The sequence below is a fragment of the Pinus tabuliformis genome, chromosome 7, assembly GCF_031772625.1.
Source record: "Pinus tabuliformis cultivar Carrire ecotype Pingquan chromosome 7, CPIR1, whole genome shotgun sequence".
Lineage (NCBI taxonomy): Eukaryota > Viridiplantae > Streptophyta > Pinopsida > Pinales > Pinaceae > Pinus > Pinus tabuliformis.
The window spans coordinates 1,350,925,997-1,350,936,338 of record NC_142293.1 but is presented as its reverse complement, the minus strand read 5'-3'; positions in this window follow the sequence as shown (position 1 = coordinate 1,350,936,338).

Here is a 10,342-nt window from a genome sequence, read left to right as displayed (position 1 = left end):
CCACATTAATAAAGAAAATAGAACAAAGCTTGAGGCAAAATCAAAGAAATGTACCTTTATTGGATATGGTGTTAATGATTTTTGCTATCGCTTTTATGATAATGAAAAACACAAAATCATTAGGAGCAGAGATGTCATATTCAATGAAAAGGTCTTGTATAAGGATCAACTGCAGGAAAAAGAAAACAGAGAATACACAATGCTTGATGAGATAATAAGAAAAGTGATGGTGCCTGAAAATCATAATGATCAATAGCCAGAACAACAGCCACAACAGAAACAAGAACCTCAAACACCTGAAAGTGGTGTTAGAAGATCTACCAGGATAAGTAGACCCCCTAAATGATACTTTCCTTCATTATATTATGTATTGTTGACTGATTTTGGTGAACCAGAATGTTATGAAGAAGCAGCGCAGGTAGAAACCAGGAAGAAGTGGGAGCAAGCCATCAAAGAAGAGATGGACTCCTTAGCACATAACCAGACTTGGGACTTAGTCAGGTTGCCTGCAGGTAAAACAACATTGCAGAATAAATGGGTTTACAAGTTGAAGGAAGAAGATGGATGTAGAAAAAGGTATAAAGCTAGACTTGTGGTGAAAGGGTTTGCACAGAAAAGGGTATAGACTTTGATGGGATATTTTCTCCTGTTGTTAAAATGACTTCAATTAGAACTATTTTAAGTCTAGTAGCAACTGAAGATTCACATCTTGAGAAGTTAGATGTAAAGACAACCTTTCTCCATGGGGATTTGGAGGAAGAGATATATATATGCAACAACCACAAGGATATGAGGTAAAAGGGAAGGAGAAACTAGTGTGTAGGTTGAAGAAGAGTTTGTATGGCTTAAAACAGGCTCCAGGCAGTGGTATCTAAAATTTGACAGGTTTATGTTTGAACAAGGTTATACTAGATGTCACTCTGATCATTGTGTTTATCTCAAAAGACAAAATGATGGAAGCGATATTATATTGTTATTGTATGTAGATGACTTGCTTGTTGCAGATTCTAACATGCAGGAAATAAATGCGCTCAAAATAAAATTGGCAAACTCATTTTCAATGAAGGATTTGGGTGCTGCAAAACAAATCCTTGGTATGAGAATAACTAGAGACAGGAAGAATCGCAAATTAACATTGTCTCAAAGTGAGTACATAGAAAAGGTGTTGAAAAGGTTTAATATGCAGAATGCAAAACCAGTTAGTATACCTTTGGCTAGCCATTTCAAATTAAGTAAGGAGAGTGTCCCAATACTCAGGAAGTAATGGCTCATATGTCTAAAGTTCCGTATGCATCAACAATTGGAAGCTTAATGTATGCAATGTTCTGCACAAGGCCTGATATTTCACATGCAGTGGGAGTTGTAAGTAGGTACATGAACAATCCAGGAAAAGAACATTGGATGGCGGTGAAGTGGATTCTCAGGTATTTGAGAGGTACCACAAATCAAGCATTATGCTTTGGTGGTTCAAACATTGCTTTACAGGGATATGTTGATGCAGATATGGCGGGTGATAGAGATAACAGGAGAAGCACAACAGGGTATGTGTTTACTGTAGGTGGAACAACTGTCAGTTGGGTCTCAAAACTGCAAAGTGTTGTTGCACTCTCAACAACAAAAGTAGAGTATGTTGCTGCTACAGAGGCTAGTAAAGAAATGATTTGGTTACAAAGGTTTCTGGATGAATTGGGTAAGAAGCAGGAGTTGGGAAAGTTATACAGTGACAACCAGAGTGCCATACATCTTGCAAAGAACTCTGCATTTCATTCCAAGACTAAACATATACAGCTCAAGTACCATTTCATACGGTCAGCGTTGGAAGATGGACAATTGAAGCTGGAAAAGATACACACTAGCCATAATCCTACAGATATGTTAACAAAAGTTGTAACCAGGGAGAAACTGATAATTTTCTCAGTTTCAATTGGTCTTCAAGTATGATGAAGAAGATGAGAAACAACCAGGTCCAAAGTGGAGTCATTGTCCAGCAAATGAAGCAGCGGTGGAGTTGCTATAATCAGTCTCCAAGTGGGAGATTGTTGGGTGTGGAGCTTGATTATCTTATGTATTCAAAGGTATTGCTGCATTGGACCCCAATTCGTAATGGGGTGGCAAAACTGCCTGTAAAATATTCACTGTAGGGGGGGTACAGGGGGGTGGCTGTGACCTTTGGGAGCCCCCCCCGCCCCCGAAGCTAAGAATAGGTGTAAAATTGCCTTGTAAAATGTTGTAATTTCGTAGTCAATCTGAGCCGTTCATTAGGTGGAGATCTGACGGTAGAAGTTATTTTTAATTTAGGGTTTTTTTTCCCTAGAAGGCAACCCCTTGCTATATATGAGGGAATTGTATTGCGTCTACGCATATCTGTATTCTGAGTGAGGAAGAGAGAGGAGATTGAGAGTGAAGAGGGAATTACAGCGGATCTGCTGTAGGTTGTATCTCTTCAGTTTACTGGAAAATATAAAAATAAGGACTGGCTGTTTCTCTGTGGACGTAGCCCAAACTGGGTGAACCACGTATATCTGTGTCTCTCTTGTTTTATGCGTTTTTCTGTGTTTATATTTCTACAATATTTTGTGTTCCATTGCTCTGTAATATATAACAAATTTGGTTTTCACTGTTGCCAAGGCGAAAAATTCCTTAGTCTTCATCAAAATTTTGTCGGATCTTCCCATTGTCGATCCTAACGAGATAACCCATGATCCTCTTCTGGATGAAGCTATTTATCTTATCGACACTACTTACCCTTGGTATGGTGACATTCTTGTCTACCTCTAAGCACAACATTTCCGCCCTGAGCTATCATCAGGTGACCGTTGTCGCATCCGCCACCAAGTGCGGCACTATTTAGTGCTTAACGATATGTTATATTGCCATGGTGCTGATACAGTTCTTTGACGTTGCCTCACTTATGAGGAGGCAAAACATGTTTTAAATGACTGCCATGCTGGGGCATGTAGCGGTCATATTTCTGGCATATCTACTGCTAAAATTTTTTTGCCCGTAGGCTACTACTGGCTAATCTTGTTCAAAGATTATATCAAGGCTATCCGGCAGTGCCATCTTTGTCGAGTGTTTACAAAGAAAATGTGCATTCCTCCGGCCCTACTGCACCCGGTTATCTCCATCGACCCCTTTGCCAAATGGGGGATAGACTTCGTAACTTGAAACCCCATTTCCTCTGCTGGACACAACTATATTATCGTAGTTGTGGAATATTTCACGAAATGGGCCGAAGCCCTTCCCACCTTCCAGGCCGATGGAGAAACCGCGGTGCTATTCTTGTTTAATTAGGTCATTTGTCAATTCGGTGTGCCCCGCATGATGGTTACAGACCATGGGTTTCATTTTTAGAATCACATGATGTCTCACTTAACATCGATGCTTAGTTTTTTCCAGGATCAATCATCCTCCTACTACCCTAAAGCTAATCATCAAGTAGAGGCCGTTAATGGTGTCTTAAAAACCATGATCCGTAGGTTAGTAGGGAATCATAAAACCCATTGGCATTGAATGTTATATCCTGTGCTATGGGCATACCGAACTTCAGTTAAAACTGCTACAGGCTTCACACCTTTTCAACTGGCTTATGGCCTAGAAGCAGTTTTACCAATCGAGTGTCAGATTCCTTCCTTACAAATCACCGTTGAACTCTTGCCCGACACTATTGCCGAAGAAGAGTGCCTACCATACCTAAATCTACTAGATGAAACCCGTTGAGATGCCAAATTGGCACTCGAAGCCCACAAGCATCGGGTCAAAGCCTAGTACGAAAAAAAGGTCAAGCCTCCTTCTTACCAAGAGGGAGATCTTGTTTTTCTCTACGACCAAAAACATGACCTCTTGGGGAAAGGAACACTTCAACCGTTATAGATTGGCCCATATTTCGTCAAGAAAGCCCCCTGAAAAGGGGCATATGTACTTCAGGACTGGGAAGGAGTCTCGCTCGCTAAGCCCCGAAATGGGCTCTATATGAAAAAGTATTATGCCTAGTACTACACTAGGCATGTGCTTTGTAATTTTATGTATTTATAAGTTTTGATTCTTTTTGATGTGATTGGATTTTTTGGTATTTATTGAAGTGTTTGTATCATACATATTTCTCGTAATGCAGATGCCTTCATTACCCTTAACATATGTAGGATACGCGGATGGTGGCAATAGTCACACACGACACATTGCATTAGCTGCTTGGGTCATTTACACACCTGAGTCAGAACTATTTTGTTCCGGAGGACTCTTTCTTGGTCAGGTTAGACTCTCAACTTGTTGTTATGCAATTGACAAATCATTATCACGTTCGTAATCCAATCTTGTTACGTCATTATTTAAGGGTACGACTCTTGGAACGTCAATTTGAGGTTATCACATATGAACACATTCCTAGAGAATTTAATACAGTTGCTGATTCATTGGCAAACTATGTGTTAGATTGGCATCTATCTCATTCATTATAGATACATGTATGAAAGTAAATATTTACACAGTTAAAAATTTACAAAAACACTTAAAAACATTTACATCATAAAATACCAAAATATTTGTAGATATATATATATATATATATATATATATATATCGAATCCAGTCTTTTACATCAAAATATTCCCAAAACTTGGGTGTTTTAAGTACAAAATGGCTACTAAGCCTAGCTATAAACACCCGCTGGCTATACCAAAGTGCCTGCTAATAGAGCCTACTGCTCATGAAATGATAACACTGCTCTAGCTATCCTCCAAAGAGGAACCAGAAATCGCTCAGGCACATCGACTGTGTGCCGCTACATATGAGCGGGGATCTCCCTCATAGGAAGGGGGGGCACACCCATGCTCAAGCCCTCCAGGTTCCTCAGAACCTCGCAAAGACTATCAGCATCACCCCCCCTTCAAGTAGTTGGCCTCCTCGCCTCACTTGGCGAGGTTCACCTGTAGGTCGTACCGGTGCCACATCTGTGTCAAGCAAAAAGCTTCATGTCAGTACTTGTTCACCCATAAAATAAACAAAAACATAACATAAACATTCAAAAGCTTAAAAATACTTTAAGTACTCTCAAAATCATTCTTACCTTGAGGCCCCTAGTTTGTTCCAGGAGGCAGAATCAAGTCAGGGTCACCGGTGAAGTCCATGCCCTCATAGGCATAGTCGTCAATCATCACAATCTGGCCACTAAGCCATTCGAAGAAATCTTCTTCAAAAAAATGTCGGATAGGTCCTCCTCCTGTGCAAGGATCAAGTGATGCCCATTGCCCCTGTCTAGGCTCCCTCGGATCAAGGGGACCTAAGCTCATCCGCGGGTGCATAACAGGTACCCTCTCAAGTATGAATGAGACAATGAGAGTGCCATACCCAAAACTCTGTTGGGTTTGAGTCTTGCATGCAATCAATTCTGCCTTCAACTGACGAAGCATTGCCTCGCACCAGTTGAATATCTGCGGCTAGACACAGTCAACTGCAAGCAACAGTTGGGCCTTTGTTGCAACGTGGGGACTCTTCGACCCCGCCAAACGCATAATCAACCATAAAATGGCCCTCATAGATCTAGACCTAATCCTCTCTATAGGGACTCTGTTGCTGACGAGTCCGCTCTCAAGGATACAGTAAGATTGAACCAGCTCTAGGGTGGATCGAGGATCAGGCCTACCCCCGGTCAAGTTTTCTCATGCTCCTCTGCATGACAAACCGGCCGAGAAATATATATCATCTCGGTCAATGGCCAACTCATGATCCCCAATCTTGAACACCTGCTTGTGTTCATCCAAGCGCTGGATAATCCAGCTCAAAAGGTCCTCCTGACCTTTCATCAAGTCCTACTTAGCATACTTCATCAACCCACAACGCACAATGCAAGTATGCAAGCAAGATCATTTCGCATCAACAATTCTTGTCGGTCATGGGCCCGTTCTCTCCATAGACTAGTCATAATGGCTAAAAACCTCCACAAATCAACCCAAAAATCAGTGAAAATGGGGCAAAATTGTTTATTAAATCACTGCCCGGGTTTTGGGGTGCACCCTCATGCACTAACGCCCCCCCTAGTGACATACATGGAGGATTAACGCTCTCCACCAGGTCATAAAGGGCGTTTAACACTCCTTACATGCCTGGTAGGGGGCGTTAGGCACAATTAATGAACTAGGGCTCCCCATTTCTCCAAAAAATCACCCCAAAAGCTGATAAAAAAGGTTAAATAATGCAAGATCAAGGTTTTAGCATCTACCTGGGACTGACGACACATCGAATGGTCGCCTAGATCTCCCACAATCGTTTGTGGAAAATCTGCTCCTCTTTAGCTCCAAAACACTCTCACAGCTCTCAAATGATGCAAATGGTGAAAGTGGAGGCTCAAGAACTCCCTTATAGTCACTTTGGAGACATGAATTATCTTAATTGAAGTCATTAAAGTAGAAGTAGTCCATTTCCAATGATAATTATCATACGCCATGACCCCATATTGGTAGAAATTGCTCATGTTTTGATGAAAGAATTTTTAGGATTGAACGACAGAAATGACCATGTGCGATTCTCTATGAGCGCTTTCTTTTATGGGATGTTTTCTCACTCTAAAACTAAAAAATCCTCAAGTTTTTCATCGTCGGGCTCGTTAAACACTTACGACGATGGTTCGAGCAACTCTTTTTCCCTCTTTTTCTAGCTCATTAAACTGAAAAAGATCGATTGAGAATTCTTTTTTAGGACTTTTTTTTCTCGCTCATAAAATCAAAAAAACCCCAAGTTCCTCCTTCAAGTTCGTTAAAAACTTACGAAGAAGCTCCAAGCATTGTTTTTAGGAACTTTTCTCACTCGTTAAATTGAAAAAACCTCGAGTTTTCATCATTGGGCTCGTTAAACACTTACGATGACAATATGAGCGCTTTTCTTTTTTGGGACTATTTCTTGCTCTTAAATCGAAAAATCCTCAAGTTTTTCCCTTCTTCGGGCTCGTTAAATCTATGAATAAGGAATGAGCAGTTCTTTTTCCTCGCTCACTAAACTGAAAAAGATACCTTGAGTTTTCTTGATTTGACTTGTTAAAATTCGATGAAGGTATTGAGTTTTTCATCGCGTGACTCATTAAAATTTCACGACAATTATCGAGTTTACTCCATCTCCTCGTACTCATAACAAAATGAGGGAAACATCTATTGAGCATAGGTTTCTCTTTATCCAGACTCAGTAGATTGGGAAAAGGAATCGTTCTGGGTATACTATTAAACTTTTGTCGCACCCGGTTAACAACTATGACAAAGGGACCACCTTGGAGTCATTCTTTACGATCTTTTTAGACTCTCTAAATATGAAAAGACCACCGAGTTGTCTCGTCTAGACTCATTAAATTACATAGATGAGGGATAGAGTCGTTCTTTTTACGATCCTTTTTAGACTCTTAAAACATGAAAAGATCGACGAGTTTTCCTGTCTAGACTCATTAAACTAATTAGATAGGACATAGAGTCGCTCTTTTTGTGGTCCTTTTCAGACTCTCAGAACATGAAAAGATCGATGAGTTTACTCGTATGGACTCACTAAACTAATCATATGGGGAAAGTGGACAATACAATTGCGTTATGTTCCGTATTTTGAAAGAGTTTTTTGGCAGTAGTCGTTCCCTTGAACATGGCACTCCCTCATATAAACCTTCCTTGTGACGACCTCTCAACATGAATCTTACCATCCTATGAGTTTAGCCTATATACCCCGATGTTCTTGCATCTCTGTATCCTAACACTCTTTGGTGTTCATGAGTCTAGTGCTGCATGGTTAAAATCGTTGTTGTGCCTTCTATTGTTCAAGGGAAAACCTTTATCTTCCGTTTCCCCCATCAAAACATCAAGCATATCCTAACATCATGCCCTCTATCGCTTTGATCCAATGCTCAAAAGATTCCTCAAAAAACAAATCATTCTTGTCCTGTTTCGTGTCGACTGATGTATGGCACCTTATTGCCTACCTTTCGACAGGTCTCTTCCTATCGACTTCAACAATCTATCTAGGAAAAAGACCCAGAAACACTTCAGTGCCTTGGTACTTGTAGACATCAATGGTAGGTTACCTTATGTTTGGTCAGGGGTTTTCATTATTTTCTCCTGGTTAAACGATTCTATGAGTGTTCAACGACAAAAACATTATTCACACTCGCTAGATTGTATTGTGCATCTTGGAGACTATCACCATTATTGGTGGCCATCCTCGCATCTGTTAACGGTCTCCATTATTGACTGGTAATCAGACGATTTTGTGCATGTTTTAAATCAATGCCTATATTCACATGTATCGATCTATGCTGTTCGGTGAAGCGGAAATCAAGACCTTGGGTAGAGACTTACATCACTCAGCCTTGTTTCCTCTCCCAAGTTATGGTTATTGGTTTTTGGAGACAACTTATTAGAATGATCCTATTATGACACAGGTTACACATTGTGCTCATCGGCGGCCAACATCGTCATATCTTTTTTATGAGAAAATCACTCTAACATAGCTACTGAGCATGGGAATGCCTGACTCAGGACATGATTTTAGTTGTTATATATATTGTGTTGTATCAGGTTTCTCGTACCGCCCGAAGCTCCTATCCTCTCTCTCTTTTTTCCAAAGAAAATGACAGTTAAATATAAAGTATTTTGGCCATCATCGAAACCTCTGATCTCACACTTTAGGGGGCATTTGTTATACAGGAAAATGACCCCCTCATCATCTCAGAGGGGAAAGACATGATGACTAAAGGACTCACCAAGTTCACAGGCCCAGTTGTCAAGCTAACGTTGTCTAGACACTATCAACCTGCTTTATAAAGCTTCTCAGAAAGCCTAAGGGTGCGTTAGTGCCTAGGGTAACTCTACTTGTTACCTCGGGAACAACGTTAGTGACCCTACATCAGTTTCTATGGGTCAAAGGAGCAAATTGGCTAAGAAAATATCCTTAGGTTCTCTCCTATGTCAGCTCATAAAATTAGGGAAACATCAGAGCTCGACTTGTTCGGGGGAATTACTAATTCCTAATGGAGTATGAAAATGGGAAAGAGCACTAAGGCATGGAAACATCACTACTTTTGCCTAATGGAACTCATGAAGGACTTGGAAACCCTAACCCTACATGCTATATATGCAAGGCTTGGGCCATTGTGAAGGAGGTCGAACCGTTTGAAAGGATTGCCTATTTGACTGTCAAGCAGAGTCTCAGACTAAGGCATCAAAAGAGGTTAAGAAGGGAGAGAGAGAGAGGATCTGGAGGGGTAAGGGATGGCTGATGCAACTAATGGTGGTAATCACTATTTCTACGTAAATATAGAACTGCAGTTGTGTTTTCCACTCTGTGATGTTGGTAGTATAACTTGTTTATATGTTTATTCAACATATTTTATCATGAGTGGATTAGTTATATGCAACTAGATATCTTTTATATGTTCATGCATTTGTTTATCAAGGTTTTATGCTGTGATATTACGCTTGTATTTACTATGTGCAGGTTTTGATCTGGAGCCGGCTCAGGGGTCTTTCGCCTAGCTGCATTGTGCTCTCTAGCAACACCACACTAAGACTTTAGGTAATAATTCCTTCTCGATTTGATATTCGTTTGTTAAACATAGATATGCATGTATCTTTGTGAAAAATGCAACTAATCTGAATGTATTCCAAGGATCCCAAGAAAATCCTTGAGGGTTTTCTACATCACCAAACACCTGTGCATTCCCTATAGCAAACATCACCCATCTAACCTCCCTCTGGTCTTATGGAAAATCTAAACTGCACTGTCACCTAGGGTTGCACTGCTCCCCAAAAATACACAGAATTTGCCTAACTACCTGCCCTATACTGTCTATAGAAATTTCACGGAGCTTGTGTGTCAGGCCTCTGTTGCCTGTCACTGCACTGTTCCTGATAATTGTGCAAATTTGACTAATCGACCCTCTGCTGGCTTGTTTTTCTCTCCCTCTGAAAATTGCCCAGTTTCGACTAGCAACCTCTTTTCTTCCCCTCTATGCACTCATCCCAAAAACTATGCAGAACTGACTGCTCGACACTGTCTCTTAGAAATGCGCAGTGCTGACCAGTAGCTCCTCACAGCCCGATCCAACCCTGCTCTTGAAAACTGTGCAAAAATCTCTGTAAGTGCCTCCTGATGCCTACTCTATCTTCCCCAAAGAAACTGTGCAGATTCCTAGATGGACCCCCGGATGACTTGCCTAGTCCTCATCTTAAAAACTATGCAGAATTGCCCCGTAGTTCCTTGACACCTTGCCTTGTCTTCCTCCCAGAAACTACACAATTCTCCCTCCCAGCTGGGTCTTACCTTGCAATTGTCACTACTGTCCCAGATTCCACAAATATGCCTCCCAGTAATATCT